The 18,196-nt window shown below is 50.3% G+C and overlaps 1 long non-coding RNA gene across 1 annotated transcript; it reads right to left on the bottom strand.

Moving 5' to 3' along the window:
• Window positions 1-1,303: 1,303 nt before the first annotated feature.
• LOC113893652 lies at window positions 1,304-5,332 on the bottom strand. The gene is made up of 3 exons (XR_003511323.1): window positions 4,950-5,332; window positions 3,805-3,971; window positions 1,304-1,646 (listed from the first exon to the last, which is right to left on the bottom strand). It is a non-coding gene; the product is annotated as an uncharacterized LOC113893652 (long non-coding RNA).
• Window positions 5,333-18,196: the final 12,864 nt, after the last annotated feature.

Raw genomic sequence — 18,196 nt, 5'->3', positions numbered from 1 at the left:
GTTCGCTCCCTGGGCTGGGAAGATCCTCTGAAGGAAGAAATGGCAACCTACTCCAGTATTCTTCTCTGGGAAATGCCAGGAACAGAGGAACCTGGCAGGCCATAATCCACGGAGTTGCAAAGAATCAGACACAGATGAACGACTGAGCATGAGTACAGATTTTCAGAGTTCACCGAGCAGTTGACATACGTTGCATTTGCCGAATAATCCTGTTGTATTGGATGAGGTGGCCTCTCCACCCCTCAGTTTGGGGAGGAAACTGAGGCACAGAGAGGTGGCAGGGCTGGCATAAAGGCACAGGGTAGCACGTGGCAGGCACTTGATGAATCATAGGTGGCAGGTTGAATGGGGTGGACCAGGCATTCTTCTCTTCCTTGCCATCATTTGTCTGGGAGGGCAGGGACTATCTTATCTGCCTTTCTTTCCCCTCTCCTAGGACTTTGCCTGGTCAAGGGCTTCAGCACACCTCTGGGGCAGGGAGAGGAGAGGCAGGGGGCTCCTGCAGGCCACTCAGCCTCCTTGAAGCTGCAGTGCCGAACAGCCGGCCAACTGCAGCTCCCAGGCCAGGCCCGGAAGGCTCTCTGGATGCTCTCAGGCTGAGAGATGCAGCCTCTAGGCTGGAGCTGGTAGAAGAGACTGCAAAGAGAGGTCACTGCATCCACCACGAGCCATGGGCAGGATGTGAGTGACTCACCATAATTGGGTCCCTGAAGCTGCCAGGTGGCCGAGGGGACAGGAATGGCTCATTCATTCATTCATTCATTTATCCATTCAACAAACATTTCCTAAGATCCTGCTAAACATTAGGGATACAGAAAATTTATCATACATTTAAAAAGAAAAACACGGCCCCTGTCCTCTTGGAACTTTAAGGGCAGCAGCCTAGACAGAGGGTAGAAAATGAACAATACAGATTGATAGGTGCTGCTCAGAGGTCCAAGTGCCATGGGTGGGGGGTGGTGACTGAGTCCACCAGGGGCAGGGGGACAAGCTACATAGAGCGGGGATTCTTTTGCAGGATCTGGAAGGATGAGATGAGTCTGTAGATTATCAGGCAGAGGGAGTGCGGAGGTGGAGGGAAGGCAAGAATCAGGGGTGATAGCGCATGGGAGCAAGAACTGTCAAAGACCAGTGAGCATTTTTTAACTTATCATTTTAATTATTATTTTTGATCTATTTCTAAAAATTGGAGTATAGTTGCTTTACAATGTTGTGCTGGCTTCTGCTGTATAATGTGAATCAGCTATTTGTATACATAGATCCCCTCCCTCTTGAACCTCCCTTCCACCCCCCTCATCTCACGCCTCTAGGTCATCACAGAGCTGAGCTGAGCTCCCTGTGCTGTACAGCAGGCTCCCTCTAGGTATCTATTTTACATCGACCACTGCATTTGAGGATGGGTAAGAGGTGCGCCCAGAGAGAGACCATGAAACCCATCCTGAGGACAGTGAACTGTGTCTCGTCGCTGTCAGGGAACATTTCAAGGCTTTTAACCATCATGCCAAGAGCTGTGCTGAACTCTGGGATCCAAAATGCAGCATTGTGGTTCCCAACTTTGAGGAGCTCAGAGTTTCAGGGAATTCCCTGGCGATCCAGCTGGGGGCCTTGGTTTGATTCCTGGTTGGTAAACGAGGATCCTGAGGGTCCTGTGACACAGTCAAAAAAAATAAAGAGTTTCATGGAGAAGGTGGACAAAAAGAAGACCTTCACTCATGTTTCCTGAGTCCTGCCTGCTTGCTGTGCATGGTACTAGGTGCTTCCTGAGCACTGGTTTATCACCTACCTTGCAAGACAGATATTATCATCTCTCCCATTTAATAGGTGAGTAAACCGAGGCTTGGAGTGCTTAAGTACAGTTGTCCAAGGTCAGGGGGCTAGTCATGGTGGAGTCATGGTTTGTCTCTTTGGCCTTTGAATGGTTACCTTTACTAAAGTTAATTCATTCGTGTTATATGGTTTATGCATATGGTTCAAAACTCAAAAGATGCTCAGTGAAGTTGGTCTCACTTACATCCTTGCTTCCGGTTCTCCCTCCCCAGAGATGACCACTCTTACTAGTTTCTGATGTTTTCTTCTAGAGATGTTCTATCCAGACTCAAGCATGAAAGGTAAGAAAAGACAAGTGCAGGTGAATCACCAGCGTGGGCTTGGGAATAGCCTGCAGGGGATTGAATCCTTTTTCGTCTGAGCTTGAAGAGCATTCCCAATAATTATAGTTTGAGCAGGGGGCAGGAGGGCGGGCAGGGATGGCAGTGTGTGTGTGTGTGATGGTGCAGGGCTGGAATTGAGGGGAGGATGTGGTGATGGCACGGAGATGAGGGAGGGAGAACCCGCTGGGGCTGAAGAGAGACTGAATAGGGGTCAAGGAGGGGAAGAGAGGCTGTGGAGGGGTGGTCACAAGGGCTGGATGTGCACTGAGAGGGACAGAGGTGGCCCTGGGGCCAGGACGGTCCCCATGTGAGGCCTCGGGTGGACTCCTGAACAGTTCCAGCCCATCAAGTCACACACCAGAGTTGAGACGCTGGCAATGGGCTGCCTGGGAGGCCCTGGGCTCTGGAGCCTGGGAGGCCTGGCCTGAGTGGCCCACAGGGGACTCTGGGCAAATCCTTTCTCTCCCCAGGAGTCAGTGCCAGTCAGCACTTCACAGAAGTTTGTTGCCTCCGCTGTTCTCCACCATGGAGGGAAAGGCGGGGTCAGGGATGGGGAATGGAAAGGTTTGGGAGAAGCTCAGCCTGGGATGGGGCTTCCCTCATAGCTCAGTTGGTAAAGAATCTGCCTGCAATGTGGGAGACCCTGGCTCGATTCCTGGGTCAGGAAGATCCACTGGAGAAGGGATAGGCTACCTCTCCAGTATTCTTGGGCTTCCCTTGTGGCTCAGCTGGTAAAGAATCCACCTGCAGTGTGCGAGACCTGGGTTCGATCCCTGGGTTGGGAAGATCCCCTGGAGAAGGGAAAGGCTACCCACTCCAGTATTCTGGCCTGGAGAATTCCATGGAAGTCCATGGGGTCCCAAAGAGTTGGACACGACTGAGCAACCTTCACTTTTACTTTCAGGCTGGGATGTGCTGGAGGCTCAGGACCCTTTTCTGGAGGTTTCCAGGCTGCACCTGAATGAGTGTCCCCCATGCCCAGAGCAGGGGATAGGGTAGGGTAGGAAGCCAGCATATAGAGAGAATGTTACATGTTATACGAATATGCATGTAATATGTTAATAACATGTAGCACATGTGGACACTAATCCTGTTTGATCGTCACCTCTCCTGTTTGGGAGCCCCATCTAGTCGGGCATGGAGCCTTGTGACCCAGCGCTTGGAATCTCTGGTAACTTCCTGGCTTTCTGTTAGAACAAGATGTTCCAGACTCATCTTGTGCTGTCCCTTCCCCAGTCCTGGCATCAGCCTTTTCTCCAAGGAGCCTGGTTCCCTCTTTGAGAAGGGCTGTTTGGAGGTTTTGGTCCTGGGTGGTGGCCAGATAGAGGGAAGTGATGATCTCGGGGAGAGTCCTTGATCTGGGCAGAGCCCCTTAGCTCTTATGACTCTGGACGAGTCCCTCTCCTTCCCTCGTGCAGGGAGAGTAGTTTAGAGGACCAGTTCAATCCTTTCCAGACTCAACTGAGGCCGAGAACGAGATGTGGGAAACGTTCACACTGTGTGCCCCTGGGCTGCTGCAGTACACAGCGGAAGCCCACGGACCTGGATTCAGGCCGCAGCTCTGCTGCCAGGTGTCTGGGTGACTCTGGGTGTGTTACTTAACCTCTTTGAACCTCAGGGTCCTTGTCTGTGACATGGGGATAAGAGCACTTACCTGGCACGGCATCCACAGGGATTATGAGAGACGACACGTGTAGGTTCTGACATCTCTCACCTACAGCAGGTGCTCGGTGCGTGTAGATTCCTTTTTTCCTCCCTCTTTAATCATGTGGCTTCAGCACCCCAGGAAGTGGATGGTTTGGGAGAGGGGAAGAGAGGAAACTAGGGAGGAAGAAGAGGTAGGAAATAGCAGTTCAGGGACAAATAAAGAGGAGGGAAGGTTAACTCAAGATGGGGAAGATGATTCATTGTCAAATTTGACCCACACAGAAGGCTCTCGTTGCTTGGGGGAGATGGTGAACCTCCTGTTGCTGGAGGTAAGCAAATAGAAGCTGAGAGGCCGTGGGTCACAGAAAGGATCCTGTGAGGGCTCCTGCACTGGCCAGGAGGCTGGCTCATCCACTCAGCAAACTTTTGGAGAGGGCTGAGCTTGTCTGGCCCTATGATGGGATGGGGAGTCCCCAGGTGAATGGGACAGCACCCCTGGCCTAGTCCAGGGAATGAGCCAGTCTCGAAGGTCCCTTCGACTCTGCGGTTCAGTCCTTTAGAGTGTCTAGGCCTTGTAGGGAGCTGGCTGTGGATTTCCAGCGTGTGCCTTTTGGTATTGATCCACTGGAGCTAGGCTGTTGGGGCGGGGGGAGGACGCTGCAGTGTTGGTGCGGAGGACACGCTGTAATCTGTCAGTGTCACCCTGGCCGCAGCTGGCCGGGGAGCCGTCCTGCTGTTAACTCCTCACTGTCCTGCCGCCGCGGAGCACACAGCTCGCACAGCCACCTCCCAGGTGCCTCCTTCTCGTCCTGGAGGAGGGCAATGTGGGTGTGTGTTCTTCTTCTGTTTCTCCCTGGCATGATCCCTCTGCCCCAGTCACAAAGATTCATTCAGTGTTTCCAAGACATTCCTGGGGCATTCCTACCTCAGTTACCAGCTGTCCCTACCAGCTATGGTCACTGAATTTTCTTTCACCCACCCATCCATTCATCTATCTATCTATCATTTTAGTATCTAAAAATCTGACAATTTTTCCATTTCTTGAAACAACTCTCCATCTATCAACCCATTCAATCATCCATCTGTCCACCTATCCATTAATCTATCTATCTATCCATCCTTCTAGCTACCACCCACCCTCCATCCACTCACCTTTGCAATTCACTTCAGTCCAGTTCAGCTCGACTCAGTTCAATTCATTCTGCCTTTATTCGATTTATAAGATTCCTAGGTTTCGCCATGTGCCAAGCAAGTGAAATGTGAGTCATGTCTCTGTTGTCAAGGAGCCCAGGCAAGAGTCTTCACCCTTCATGGCCAGTTTTGAGTCTCACTTCCGTTAACCCTTTGCCAGTCCCCTGAGCAGAAGCAGTTGACGCTAAAGGGCTGGTCTGTGGTAGAAAGTTTAGTCTGGTTTTCACAAGCTCCACAGACCAGCACTAAGGCAAGGGGAGAGGCAGAGTGTGGGCAGGAAGTGAGAGGGAGGTGAGCCAGTGGGGCAGGGATTATCATGGAGGGAGGGGCTTCCATTCAGCCCTGAGCACTCCAGTAGTGAGTGAGTGAGTGTGTGTTGGGGGATGGAGGTAAGGAGAAGAGGGCAAGGTGATCGCAGCTGGAAAAGTAAATGGTGAACATGGAAGCTCTGGAGCCAACAGACTGCTGGGCTTATGGTCTGGGCTCTACCTATTCCCGCTGTGAGACCTTGGGCACACACCTTAGTCTCTCTGAGCTTCATCGTCCTCGTTTGTAAAATGGAGATAATAATAGGATCCATCTCATCATGAAGCTCTTATCATTAGCACGGAAAATACTTCAGTGAATGCCTGGCACCAAGGGAAAGCTCCACAGACTCTGGCTATGATGATTTTTCTTCTTCGCTGAGTACCAGCTGTCTCAACCCTGTGCTAGGAGCTTTCACATTCAGTGTCTTCTCAGAGCATTCTAGTCACTATTATGTAGAGATTATTGAACCCATTTTGCAGATGAGGAAATGAAGGCTTGTTATTATTAATTAAAAACAATTGCCTGTGTTGTAGTGGCATGTGGGCTCTTTCTTGCAGCACGTGGCCTCTCCAGTTGTGACACGTGGGCTCTGTGAATGTGAGATCTTAGTTCCCCAACCAGGGATCAAACGCGAGTTCCCTACACTGCAAGGTGGATTCTTTTTGTTTGTTTGTTTTTAAACTTTTTACTTTGCATTGGGCTGAGCACTGAAGAACTGATGCTTTCGAATTGTGGTGCTGGAGAAGACTCTTGAGAGTCCCTTGGACTGCAAGATCAAATCAGTCAATCCTAAAGGAAATCAATCCTGAATATTCATTGGAAGAACTGATGCTGAAGCTGAAGCTCCAATACCTTGGCCACCTGATGCAAAGAGCCAACTCATTGGAAAAGACCCTGATGCTGGGAAAGATTGAAGGCAGGAGGAAAAGGGAGTGACAGAGGTTGAGATGGTTGGATGACATCACTGATTCAATGGACATGAGTTTGAGCAAACTTTGGGAGATGGTGAAGGACAGGGAAGCCTGGTGTGCTGCAGTCATGGGGTTGCAAAGAATTGGACACAACTTAGCCAATGAACAACAGCAACATAGCGGATTAATAATGTTGTGATGGTTTCAGGTGAACAGTGAAGGGACTCAACCATACATATACATGTATCCATTCTCCCCCAAACTGCCCTCCCATCCAGGCTGTGCAAGGTGGCTTCTTAACCACTGGACCTCTAGGAAAGTCCTGGGAGGCTGTCTCTTGTTCACATCACACAGCTGGTGAAGGATGGAGCTCGGCTTCAAGTATAGGCATTTCTAAAGGAGATCAAATCAGTCAATCCTAAAGGGAATCAGTCCTGAATATTCACTGGAAGGACTGATGCTGAAGCTGAAGCTCCAATACTATGGTCACCTGATTCGAAGAACTGACTCATTGGAAGAGACCCTGGTGCTGGGAAAGATTGAAGGCAGAAGGAAAAGGGGGAGACAGAGGATGAGATGGTTTGATGGCATCACCAACTTGATGGACATGGGTCTGAGCAAGCTCCGGGAGTTGCTGATGGACAGGAGGCCTGGTGTGCTGCAGTCCATGGGGTCACAAAGAGTCAGACATGACTGAGTGACTAAACTGAACTCTACTCACCATGCTCTCCTTCCTGCCCTTCTGCTGCCTTCCAAGGGGTGCATGCTCTGAGATGCAAGGATTGGAAGACTTTCATCTCAGTTTCTGTGTGGAGCATCTTTTGACCTTCTGTGCTTTTAACCTAGAGTTGTTGCTTATTGTCTCATGTGTGTTTTCTCTCTTTTCCAGACAGTATGAGAGCAATTTTTCTTCTCTATAGCAACTGAAGTGTTGACTTTGACTATGAAAATGACAGAATTTATGTTTCCCTTTTCACCTTGCTTGCCAGGAAGCTTGAACTTTTGTCATATGGCTTCCTTCTCCTTTGTATGGGTTGGATCTCTACCTTTAACATTCTTTTTTCTTTTTGTTCTTTTGGCTGCACTGTATGGTATCTGAGATCTTAGTTCCCAAAGGGATCGAACCCGTGCTTCCTGTAGTGGAAGTACGAAGTCTTAACCACTGGACAGCCAGGGAAGTTCCTAACATCCTTTTTTTTTTTTTTAATGGATCTTTTGGTGTAAGGTCTTCCGCTCTTGGGAAGAGCTTTATAGATAGATGTTAATTGAATGGAAAAGGGCAAATTGCAAATCACAAGTAAATAATTCAAATGAAACCGTGAACTTCAGGAAAGGGACTTGTTTTACTTATATTTGTCCCTCCCACTGTGTCTAGCAATGGCTCTGGCTCAGTGAATCTTGCATGGAAAGCTCAGTTCAAAGACTGCCCCTGGAATAAAATTTAAAACTCTGCTCCATGAGGACTGACCCCTGCCCCCCTCTTCCACCTCCTCCTTGTCCCTTGCTCACCTGGGATAACAATTGGATCATCTTTTAGATCTGCTTACAGGCGAAGTTCTTTCCTGCCTCAAGACACGAGGCTTTGCACATGCTTTTTTCCTCTGCCCAGAACTTCTCCCTCTCTCCCATCCTCTGTTTTCCTGGCCCTCCCTCTTTACCCTTGAAATTTCAGCTGCAAGTCAGTGTCTCAGAGAGATTTGTGATTATTATTTGATTCTTAACTTGCTAATTTTTCCTCTTCCCCGTTGGAACATGAGTTGCAGGAGGCTGAAACTGTGTTTTTTGATCACTTCTACCCCCAGCATAGTGCATAGAACAGCCTGTGAGAGGGGCTGAATGAATAGTGAATGAAAAACATCAGAGAGTCCTGCAGTGTTCCTGAGAACTGGGCTGGCCAGAGCCAGGAAGGAGGTGGTTATGGCTCAGCCTCAGCGCCCAAGGGATGTCCTAACTCAGAACTGTGAAGCCTCTCTAGGCATCATCCTTGCACCCCAGACCCCAGGCCCTTGCCAGGGAGAATTGCCCCCTCCCTTCTTCTTCCTCTTCTGTGCCCTGTGCAGCCCTCTGGGAAGTTTCCTGTGACTCTGCGTGCGTTTGTGTGCATCTGCGTGTGTAGGTGATGGAGGTGCGGCAGAGCAGTGGGTGCCAATGAGGACTCTGGACTCAGAGACCCCTATGTTTGAACCCCGGCTCTGCCACATCCTAAGTACACCTTGGAGTCATGGCTTGTTTCTTGAGTTCACTTAAATAGGAAGTGCTCTATAGTTGTTGTCATGCACCAGACATTGTTCTAATGCCTCCCTTCCTCCTTTTCTAATTTTTTTTTTTTAACAAAACAAAATGTTTTTATTTGATCCACCAGAGCCTGAGTCTGGACACCAGTGGACAATCACTCTACAGGGTTGGTACTGACAATTGATGAAATCAGCTCTGTTTCAGAAGAACTGCTGTGTGTACAGGTTTAAAAATACAGCTCAGAGTAAAAGGAGGAACATAGAGGGGGCCCAAGGATTCCTCCTGGACTCTGCTCCTCCCAGCAGAGGTCAGGTGGTACTGAGGACAAATCACTTCACCAAACACAGGGCTGGGCCCAGGCCCACCTGACCTGCTGCCCCAACCTCGGCCCGGGGCATGGCTTTCATCCTGACTGGCACTCCAGGAATTGCATAGTGTTGCGCCTTGGCCCTGCTCGAGCCCTTGGTGGCCAGGCACCTGCCTCCTGGGACACTGCTGGAACACCAGGGACCCCTGCTTGCCTCAAGAGGGCTTGGAGGGAGATGGGATCTCGGGGAAGACTGGGAAAAAGGCTTTTGACCTCATGCCCCACAACGGGGAGGGGGGGGTTCCTGCTCACCCCAGGGTCCTGGCCTGACCCCACAAAGGGGTGGCCTCTGCTGTTATCCTGGGTTCCTGACCTCTCACCCCCCAAAACTCAGGGGGCACAGTTCTGGCCTCTAAACCACTCAGATTTGGTTTTGTGAATGGAGCACTTGGCTGCAGGAGGCCTCAGGCCCAAGAGTAAAGCAGCCACAGTGTGGCCATTAGAAGTTAAGCCAGAACTCAGGGTGGGCTGGTCGGAGGCTCTGGCACACAGCCCCTCTAATACTCTTTTTTCATTAACTCCATGTAACAACCTTATGCGTTGGGTTCCATTATTATTGTTTCCCTTTTGCAGATTAGGAAACAGGCATAGAGACCTTGCCCAAAGCTGTGCTGGCAATAAGTGGCCTGAGCCCGGATGGGACCCTGGCAGTGTGACTCCAGAGCTCATCCTCTTAAACGCCAGAACTTTCTGCCTCTCTGAGCCTCAGTTTCCACGTCTGTAAAGGGGGTGATAACACTTGCTTGTCGTTGTTCAGTCACTCAGTCATGTCCAACTCTCTGTGACCCCATGGACTGTAGCACACCACGCTTCCCTGTCCTTCACCAACTCCTGGAGTTTGCTTAAACTCATGTCCATTGAGTCAGTGATGCCATCCAACCATCTCATCCTCTGTCATTGCCTTCTCCTCCTGCCTTCAATCTTTCCCAGCATCAGGGTCTTTTCTAATGTGTCGGCTCCTCACATCAGGTGGCCAAAGTATTGTTAAGCTGTAATAAAATGTGATTTGCTAGTGCCTGGCCCAGTGTTGTTGTTGTTTAGTTGCTAAGTTGTGTCTAACTTTTTTGTGACCCCCTTGGACTTGTCGCCCACCAGGTTTCTCTGTCCATGGAATTTCCCAGGCAAGAATACTGGAGTGGATTGTCATTTCATTCTCCAGGGGATCCTCCTGAAACAGGGATTGAACCCACATCTCCTGTATCGCAGGCGGGTTCTTTGCCACTGAGCCATCAGGAAAATCCACCTGGCCCCTTGTAGGCTCCCCCAAGTTCCAGTTTGCTGTGGCAAGACAGACAATCAGGAGGCTGGCCAAAGAGGGCATCAAAGGCTTTTCTGTGATGGCACTGGAGAGGCATTGAAGGTTTTAAGTGAGAGAGGAACATAAAGAAACACATTTAGCCTGTGAGATCCTGAACTGTGTAAGCATCAGGATAGGCCATCCCAGACTTCTGACTTGAATGGAATGGGAAGAGCCATTCTCCTTTTCCCCCTCATGCCAGACATTCTTGTTCTTGTTGGGCTCATTGAAGAGGGCTGCCTCAGAGAGCCCATCTGAGGGCCTCTTTCCTTCTCTGGTTTGAGCAGTCGAGGTGGAGAGAGGTGCCTGGGGCGATCTTCCCATTTGCTTCTTATTTCCTTTGGGGTCCTTTTCATAGCCATGTGGGTGAGGTGAGCCAGACTGGTAACTCGGCTGGAGATGAAGGAAGGAAAGAAAGCGAGGGAGAGATAGGGAAGGAGAGCCAGAGAAAGAGAGAAGGTGAGAGGGAGGTCAAAAGAGAGATTGACAGAGAAAGAGAGAAGAGGAAAGCTGGGCTTATTGCTTCAGGGGTGGGTCCTCCTGGTGACACAAAGGGGCCATCTCACCTAGTAGGGTGTTCCCTGGTTCCAACTGATGCTCTGAGCCTGTGCACACACTCCCATACACATATGCTCCATGAGTCCCTACATGGGCGGGCTCCTGTGACGTCATATACCTCCATGCTTCCCTGTGCCTGTAGATGCACAGGTGGGGCTACAAGTGTGTGAAGCTTAGGTCTGTAGAGAAGTGTGTGCAGTGGGCAGCACGTCTCACTGGAGCGCCAGCTACTCTGTGTGCCCGCCCCGTGTTAGCTCACCCCCCTTGCCACCCCTTGGTGCAAGCCTCTCTTTTCCTGTCCATGATCCTGTCTCTCCTGAGTGCTTCCCACAGGGGAGTCTGTGTCTGGGTCGTGTCTGCACACTTGAGACCAAGGCCAAGACCTGCCGGGGCAGGTGTGGTTAAGATAAGGCGGCAGACTAAATGGATATGTTTGTGTGAGTGGATCTAATTCCATAAGTGTGAGTGTTTGTTTGTGCGCTCGTGTGTGCTCATACAGGCCTGCACATAAGAATATGTACATGCACACATGCTCATAGGCACGTGCACTGTCAGGGCTATGAATGTGCCTCAGAGGCGTGCTTGAGTGAACTTATAAACACACATCATGGCTACAGCTTTATGCAGTGGTACAGTGATGTTTGACAATCAGCTCTCTATTTTAAAAAGTTGCCTGGTCTGTATTGATAGCATCTGCCCATTTCTGTGCTGTAAATACTTCCAGCACAGCCAATCTCAGGGTGCCAGTGTGGTGTCAGTGAATGCAGAGCAGAGAGGAGATGCACATGGTGGGTTTGCCTGAGCCTGTAGGAGGTAGCCCTGGCATACACTGGGAATTTCCATCTGTGACAGCGTGAGGGGGAGGGAAAGGAAGGGCCCAGTTCCTCCAGCCTGGACTGGGAGGAGTCCCTTCAAGCTGGCTCACAGACAACTTCTTTCCAGAGCCTGTGTGCCGGGGAGTGGGGCAGTCTTTGGCTACCAGGCAGCTTTCTCAGCATCGGCTTGGAAGCCGGTCCAAACTGCTGCTCCTTGTGATGTAGGGCTAGACACTCGCGGAGACAGCAGCTTTCTCTCACCCCTGCAGACACTCTCAGGGCTTTTGGAGTTTGGTGAGCTCAGCACTTCTCCAGGGAGGGTTCTCTAAGCTTGGAGTATGAGTGGAGAAGGGAGAAAAAAAGCTTCAACCATCCATCAGAAGGGGTGGCTGGGATGACTTCCCTACGGGTCCAGTGGTTAAGACTCTGAGCTCCCAATGCGGGGGACACAAGTTCGATCCCTGCTTGGGGAACTGAGATCCTGCGTGCTGCAGGATGTGACCTAAAAAACAAATAAATACCCTTTAAAAAAAATAAAACAGGAACTGTTGGCTGGGGATGTCAGAAGTCAGGTTCTAGGGCAGGCAGCCTGCTTGAAGCCAATTCACTCTGCAGGTCTGGTTTGGAAATTGCTTGCTTTCTCTGGACTCTAAAACGCCTTTCCTCCCCACCAGGGGATAGGTCTTCTGACCTATATGGCCTCTTACCTGGCCCCCACCTCCCTGCCCTGCCCGGATTCAGAACCCTTGTATTGGACCATGAGATCTTATTCACAAGCCGGAGAGAGGCTGAGCTGCCCCGAGACCTGGGCGTGAGGGGTGCGGGGCGTTAGGGGACCTTGCTCTGGCCCTCCCCCACCCCACCCCTCCCATGGTGGGGAAGAGTCCACAGACCAAGGCCATGTGCTCACCCTGAGCCCACACCTCTCTTGAAGCCCTCTTTCTCTGGTGCCTGCTTTTTAGAATTTCTATCCAAAGTCTCCAGAGTCAGCTTCCATGGTTGGCCACTATCTGTCTTGAGGTAAAACTGGCCTGAGCAGTGCCCAAGGAGTCGATGTTTCAGGTGACTGTAGCTGGAACTTGGATGGGCAGGCTGGGGTAGGCACCCCCTTAGAGGCCCCGGGCATGCTAAGTGGAGCTGGAGATTGGAAGGGAAGGGAGTGGGGCAGGCAGTGGGCTCAGACCCAGGGTGGGCTTGCCCTGTACCACTTTGGGGAGCAGAATTCAGAGGAGGTTTAGAATTCTAAATTCAAACTTTGTATTTTAGGTCATTGTGAAGATTGACTTGTCAGGATAGAAGGATAGAACATATTTTAAAGTTAGTCAGATTTGTAGCTGTTAAACATTTTGACTGACAGTATGGAGGCCATTTGTACTCCTGCCCTGGGACCAGTGAATGTCAGGGGTGAGCTTGGAGGAGGAGATGCTTGAGATGGGTGGGAAGCTTGGCAGCCAGGCCCAAGTGGAGTCATGAGTCTTGACCAATTCTTAAGGGGAGTTTTCCGGGGCCCCAGGTTATGGGGCTGCCTTTCTCTTAAGTCTGTGTGACTCAGAGGACCTCTGCATGCCATCTCTTTTCTCTTGAGCCTTAAGAAGAGCTGTACAATGACTAAGCTTCCTCCCTTGCATCTCAGACAGTGTCTTGCCTCTCAGAGACCCTACCTCCTGAAGCTCATGAAGAAGTCCTGGTCTGTGTCCAAACTGGGGATTTGATGTCTGGAACTCCCTGGTCCTCATCACTGTTCGTTGTTATAATGGTTTCTTTTTCTTTTATTTTTTGGTCACGCTGCATGTCATGCAGGATCTTAGTTCTCCAATCAGAGATTGAATCCAAGTCTCCTGCACCGGGAGTGCAGAGTCTTAGCCACTGGACTGCCAGGGAAGATCCTGTTACAGCTGTCTCCAGGTTGACCTGGTGACCCCTCATAGATCACCCTTCTGGCTCTCCACATGAAAATATTAAGATGACCAGGCTAGTGAATCCCAGCCATTATAGTGAAAGAGACCACCATTTTTTTTTTCTGGTCTGCCACTGTAGATGTTAGTAGGACAGAATGAAGCTTTTTTCTCCTTTTGGAGCAATGTATCATAATGTTTCATTTTAAACAAGCTTTGGTCAGCTTTTTTTTCCCCTGTTTTTCATGGCATTTATTATTTTTCTGAGTCAAGGATAATAATTCAGTAAGGGTGGTGGTAGAAAGGTGGGCACAGGAAACCCCTGTAAGGAGGGGGAGGGGAAGAAGCATTTTACAATTTGCCAACAGAAGAGGACTTTTTTGGTCTGTGTTTAAAATCTTGGTTTGATTTTGAAATAACTTCTTTCCATCCTATTCCACACGACAGTCTTTTTAAAGTCCAAATGAACTAAAATGAAATGTATTTAATGCATTTGGAGAAGTGCTTACATCCTTCCTTCAAATAATTGACCCTGGCAGTTTAACTAGAATAGAGCCAGACGTTGGTGGACTAGTTTTTGAGCTGCCTTCAAACGGGGCCTTTCTCTAATGTCAAGGGTCAAATTTTCCCGTTAGGTTAGCCTTGATAGGCCAAACATTTTGTTGCTGTTGTTGTTTAGTTATTGAGTTGTGACCAACTCTTTGTGACCCCATGGACTGTAGCCCGCCAGACTCTTCTGTCCCTTCTTGCCTATTCCAGGCGAGAATACTAGAGTAGGTTGCCATTTCCTTCTCCAGGGGATCTTCCTGACAGAGGGATCGAAGCCACGTCTCCTGCTCTGGCAGGTAGATTTTTATTGCTAAGCCACCTGGGAAGCCCCAGGCTGAATGTTTGTGTCCCTCGCAAAATGTATGTATTTAAACCCTAACCCACGACATGATGGTATTGGGGGCAGGGCTTGGGAAAGACAATGAGGCTTAGATTAGGTCATAAGGGTGGGGCCCACATGATGTGATTAGTGTCCTTATCATAAAAGAAGACCAGAGGCTGGCTGTGCTGTGTGAGGACAGTGAGAATGTGGCCGTCCGCAAGCAGGAAGATTGTTTTCATCAGGAATCGAATCTGCTGACACTTTGATTTTAGACATTCTGGACTCCAGAACAGTGAGAGATAGCCATCCCGTTTATGGGACTTCATTATACCAGCCTGAGAAGACTAAGACACATCTCGTCTTGCCTTTCACATTTGGAGAGTCCCAGGTCCCCCTGCTAGACCTTCCCTACTTGTCTCCCAATCCACAGTCCCCTCTGAAGAGCACCCCTGTACAGCGGACCCTCTAAGTACACTGGCAGGGTCATGCCCATTCCAGGCTGCACACTTTCACTGGGAAAATTGAAACCCTGGAGTGATGTTGGGATGTTGATGGAGGCTGATTTATTCTAAAGCTGAAAACTCAAGGATGTTATGTTCACGGCCTTCAAATATCTGAGGGACTATTGTGCTGCAAAGGGAAGGGATTCATTCATTGCTGCTGGTCAATGGAAGAGGTGGGTTGAAATGCATGTGGGGAGGAGACTTTTACCAGTGAGCATGGGCTGGGGCTGCCTATGAAGTAGGTGGGCCTCCTGTTGCTGGAGGTGTGTAAATATCAGTAAAGGATATTTAGGAGGAATCGCATGACCTGGGGAGTAGGGCTATTCTACTGTGTGGCTTCTAAGCCTCCTCTTCCTCAACTCAGGTCTGAGAATCTGAGTTCTCAGATTTCAGCTTTAGAATGATCTTAAATGGGATGCTAGGAGCTGGGAAAGCAATGAAAGAAATCCACTGACATGAGGACCAAGCTATAAAAAAAAATCTTTATTTCATGTACCAGGATTTTTTTTTTCTTTTTTCAGTTTTCAGCTTTTTAAAATTTTTTTCTGTTAACAGTCTGAAAAAAAAAAGGACCCACCAAGAAAATAAAATGGAGGTTGGTTTCTTGAACTGGTTTGAGCTGGACATGAGCAATTGTCCACCCTGGCAAGTGGCGCCTTCACGGTCCTGAACCCAGCTCCTTCCCTCCAGGCCCCCTAGCCCTTTCACCCTATACCTGCATGGCCTTCTTCAAGGGGACCCAGGCCCCAGGCCTCATGGCCCAGGAAAAAGTGCTGATTGCCATCCCAGACACTCTGCCAGGACTCAGAGAACTGGGGTCAAGTTTCCTCTTTGGACAGTGCCCACTTGTTGTTTTCTTGGGGCTTCTCCCTTATCTCTCCTACTTGATCCTTTCAGGTTTGGAATCTGGGGGGGGCAGTGGGCAAGGCTGAGGTGGGAAGGGAGCGATTATGACTTCTGCTCAGACTGAGAAATACTGGGTGGCCCCCACCCCTGGCTTTGGCTGCCATGACTCTGTCCTGGAGCCCCCGTGGCCTCCAGGGAACTTCCAGGTTGGCGGGCAGATATTCTGTCTTGAGGCTCAGGCTGGGTTTAGGGTTCCAGCTGCTACTGATCTGAGAAAAGAGCTTTCCTTCCCCAGACAAAGGATGGGAAGGGCAGCTGGGAGTGGGCAAGCCCCTGAAGCTTTTCCAGCCATTCCCCCAACCCCCCAGAGCTCAACTTAAGAGAAGGCCAGGCCAATGTCCAGAAAGAGACGAACCAAGCCATGCTGATGGGGGCAGGAGGGGCCCCTGCCTTCAGCACAGTAACTGGCAGGCTGGGCTGAAATTCAAGCTTGGGAAAGCGATTGGTTTTCTTTCCTTCTGAATGGGCCTTGCTGCTCTGGGGAGAAAGGGGAGCAACATGGGACACCCTCAAACTTTAGTCTGTAGTCTAAGGTTAGCTTTGGGGTTGTTCCTCACGCTGGGACCAACTGTGTAAAGCTCTGCTCTCCATCTCTCAGCCTTCACCTGTCCCAGCAAACCTCAGGGGAAACTCCTTTCCCCTGACCCCCAAACACTATGGGGGAAGCCTGGTGGCTGATCTTCCTCCAAGGAAGTCCCCTCTGCTCTCTGTGACCGGGTTATGGAAGTCAAGAAAGGGGACACAAAACAAAGAGTGGCTTTGGGGCCCTCTGGGACCTTTCCCTCTCTGTCTGAACGGCAGAATACATTTGCTCACGTGTGTATTTTTGCTTTGACATTGGATGTAGGGGCAGGGGGTTGGGAGCACAGTGAGGAGGCATATGGTGCGTGCGTGCGTGTGTGTGTGTGTGTGTGTGTGGCTGAGCATCTGAGTGGCTGACTGATGATTTGGGAATGTCTGGGGGCTGGATGGCAGCCATTCTGGTCATCCCTTGGCATCCTCCTCTGGGCAGGTGGCAGATCTTAAGAGTCATGGACACCAAGCATGAGAATGTGCCTTCAGAGCTCATCTGGGCCAATCCACATGTTTATACAGGGAGAAACTGAGGCCCAGGGAAGCCTCAAAGCCGGGGATTCCAGAATCCAGAACGGGATTCCAGACTAGTGCCCTTTCCATGCATGCAAACTGTGTGAGTGTGTGTTGTGTGTGTGTGTGTGTGCATGTGGTGTGGTGAAAGGGTGTGCATGAACAAAAAGGCCAGTATGGAGCTGTGTCGTCAATGGCTTTGGAGGGCATGAGCCAGTCTTCTCTGAATCCTGCTACTGGCTGGGGAACTGGATGGAAGGATTTGGACTGAGTGTGTGTCCCCATGAGTGATTCCACTGCTGGGCTTCGAGGACTGTGAGAGTGTGTGTGTGTGAGTGTGGGAATGGGTGTGCTATCTCCCTTGTGTGGAGCAGATTCTCAATGATGGTTCTCTCTCTTTCATATGAGCAGCACTTTCCCGGAGGAAGGAAAGACATCTTTTGTCACAGCCCCTGTGGCTCCCTGGGGCCTCTCCCTTTCCCCTCCTGCTTGAAGCCCAGCTCTCATCTCTCACAACAGCTTGTTGGTTTTTTAAAATGGATTTGTATGTTTGTTTTCTGTTTTCTCTTTACAAGTTCCCTGCTAAATTTTAAGTCCCCCACCCCACCCCATTTTTTTTTGTTTGTTTTCACAGTTTAAAGCTGGAAAAGAATTAAAAGAAAAATACTATCTGATTTTCTTGCAAGTAAATCCACTTATTATATATTTACATTTATTTATAGTCTGTGGTTTTTTTATTAAAAAAAAATCACCACTTGTTTTTCCTTTTTCTTTTGTAAAAAGAAACCTTTTTGCAGTGTCATTGTTGGACCCGCTGGGCCCTGAGGGGGCTTCAGCAAGTCCAAGGACCCCCAAAGGGTCAGTGAGCCCCCTTCCCAAGGGGTTGGGGGCCGATGAGTCTGGGGGTCCGCCATCGCCCCAGGGTCATCGCATGGCCCTGAGGTGAGGGGTGAGGAGGGAGAGATGCTTTATATCCCCCCGGGGGGTGGGCATCTCCTGCCCACAAGGACAGGAGCTTGGGGTGGTGACCCCAAGAGGCTCACCCTGAGGATTCCGGGGTTTTCCGGGCATCTCAGCAAGCCACTAGCAGCCATCCCCTCTCCTTCCCTTCCCTCAAGGCCTAGGAAGTCATCACAGTGGGTTAAGGACCATAAGGACTGGGAACCCCAGGGCTGGGCAAGCCCCAGATGCACCCCCCTCCAGGCACCTTTCGGACAGGAGGGACCAAGGACTCTTGGGTCACCTGGAGGCCTACAATTGCCCCATCAATGCTGGGTGGAGCCAGCTCGCAAGCCACCGAGCTTGCCCAGCGTTCCTGGGGCACCCATCCTGAGGCTCCAGGGACCTGGCAGTGACCAAGAGGCTAACCTGGCCCCGGGGCCCCTGAGTCTCCACCTCCCCCACTCTCCCAGGGAGGCGGAGCCCGCTTGGGGTTAAAGGGAACAGAAAAGTAAC

This window comes from Bos indicus x Bos taurus, chromosome 5, assembly GCF_003369695.1.
Source record: "Bos indicus x Bos taurus breed Angus x Brahman F1 hybrid chromosome 5, Bos_hybrid_MaternalHap_v2.0, whole genome shotgun sequence".
NCBI classification, from domain to species: Eukaryota; Metazoa; Chordata; class Mammalia; order Artiodactyla; family Bovidae; genus Bos; species Bos indicus x Bos taurus.
The sequence above is the reverse complement of the archived record's forward strand: the minus strand, read 5'-3'. Positions and strand labels throughout refer to the sequence as shown.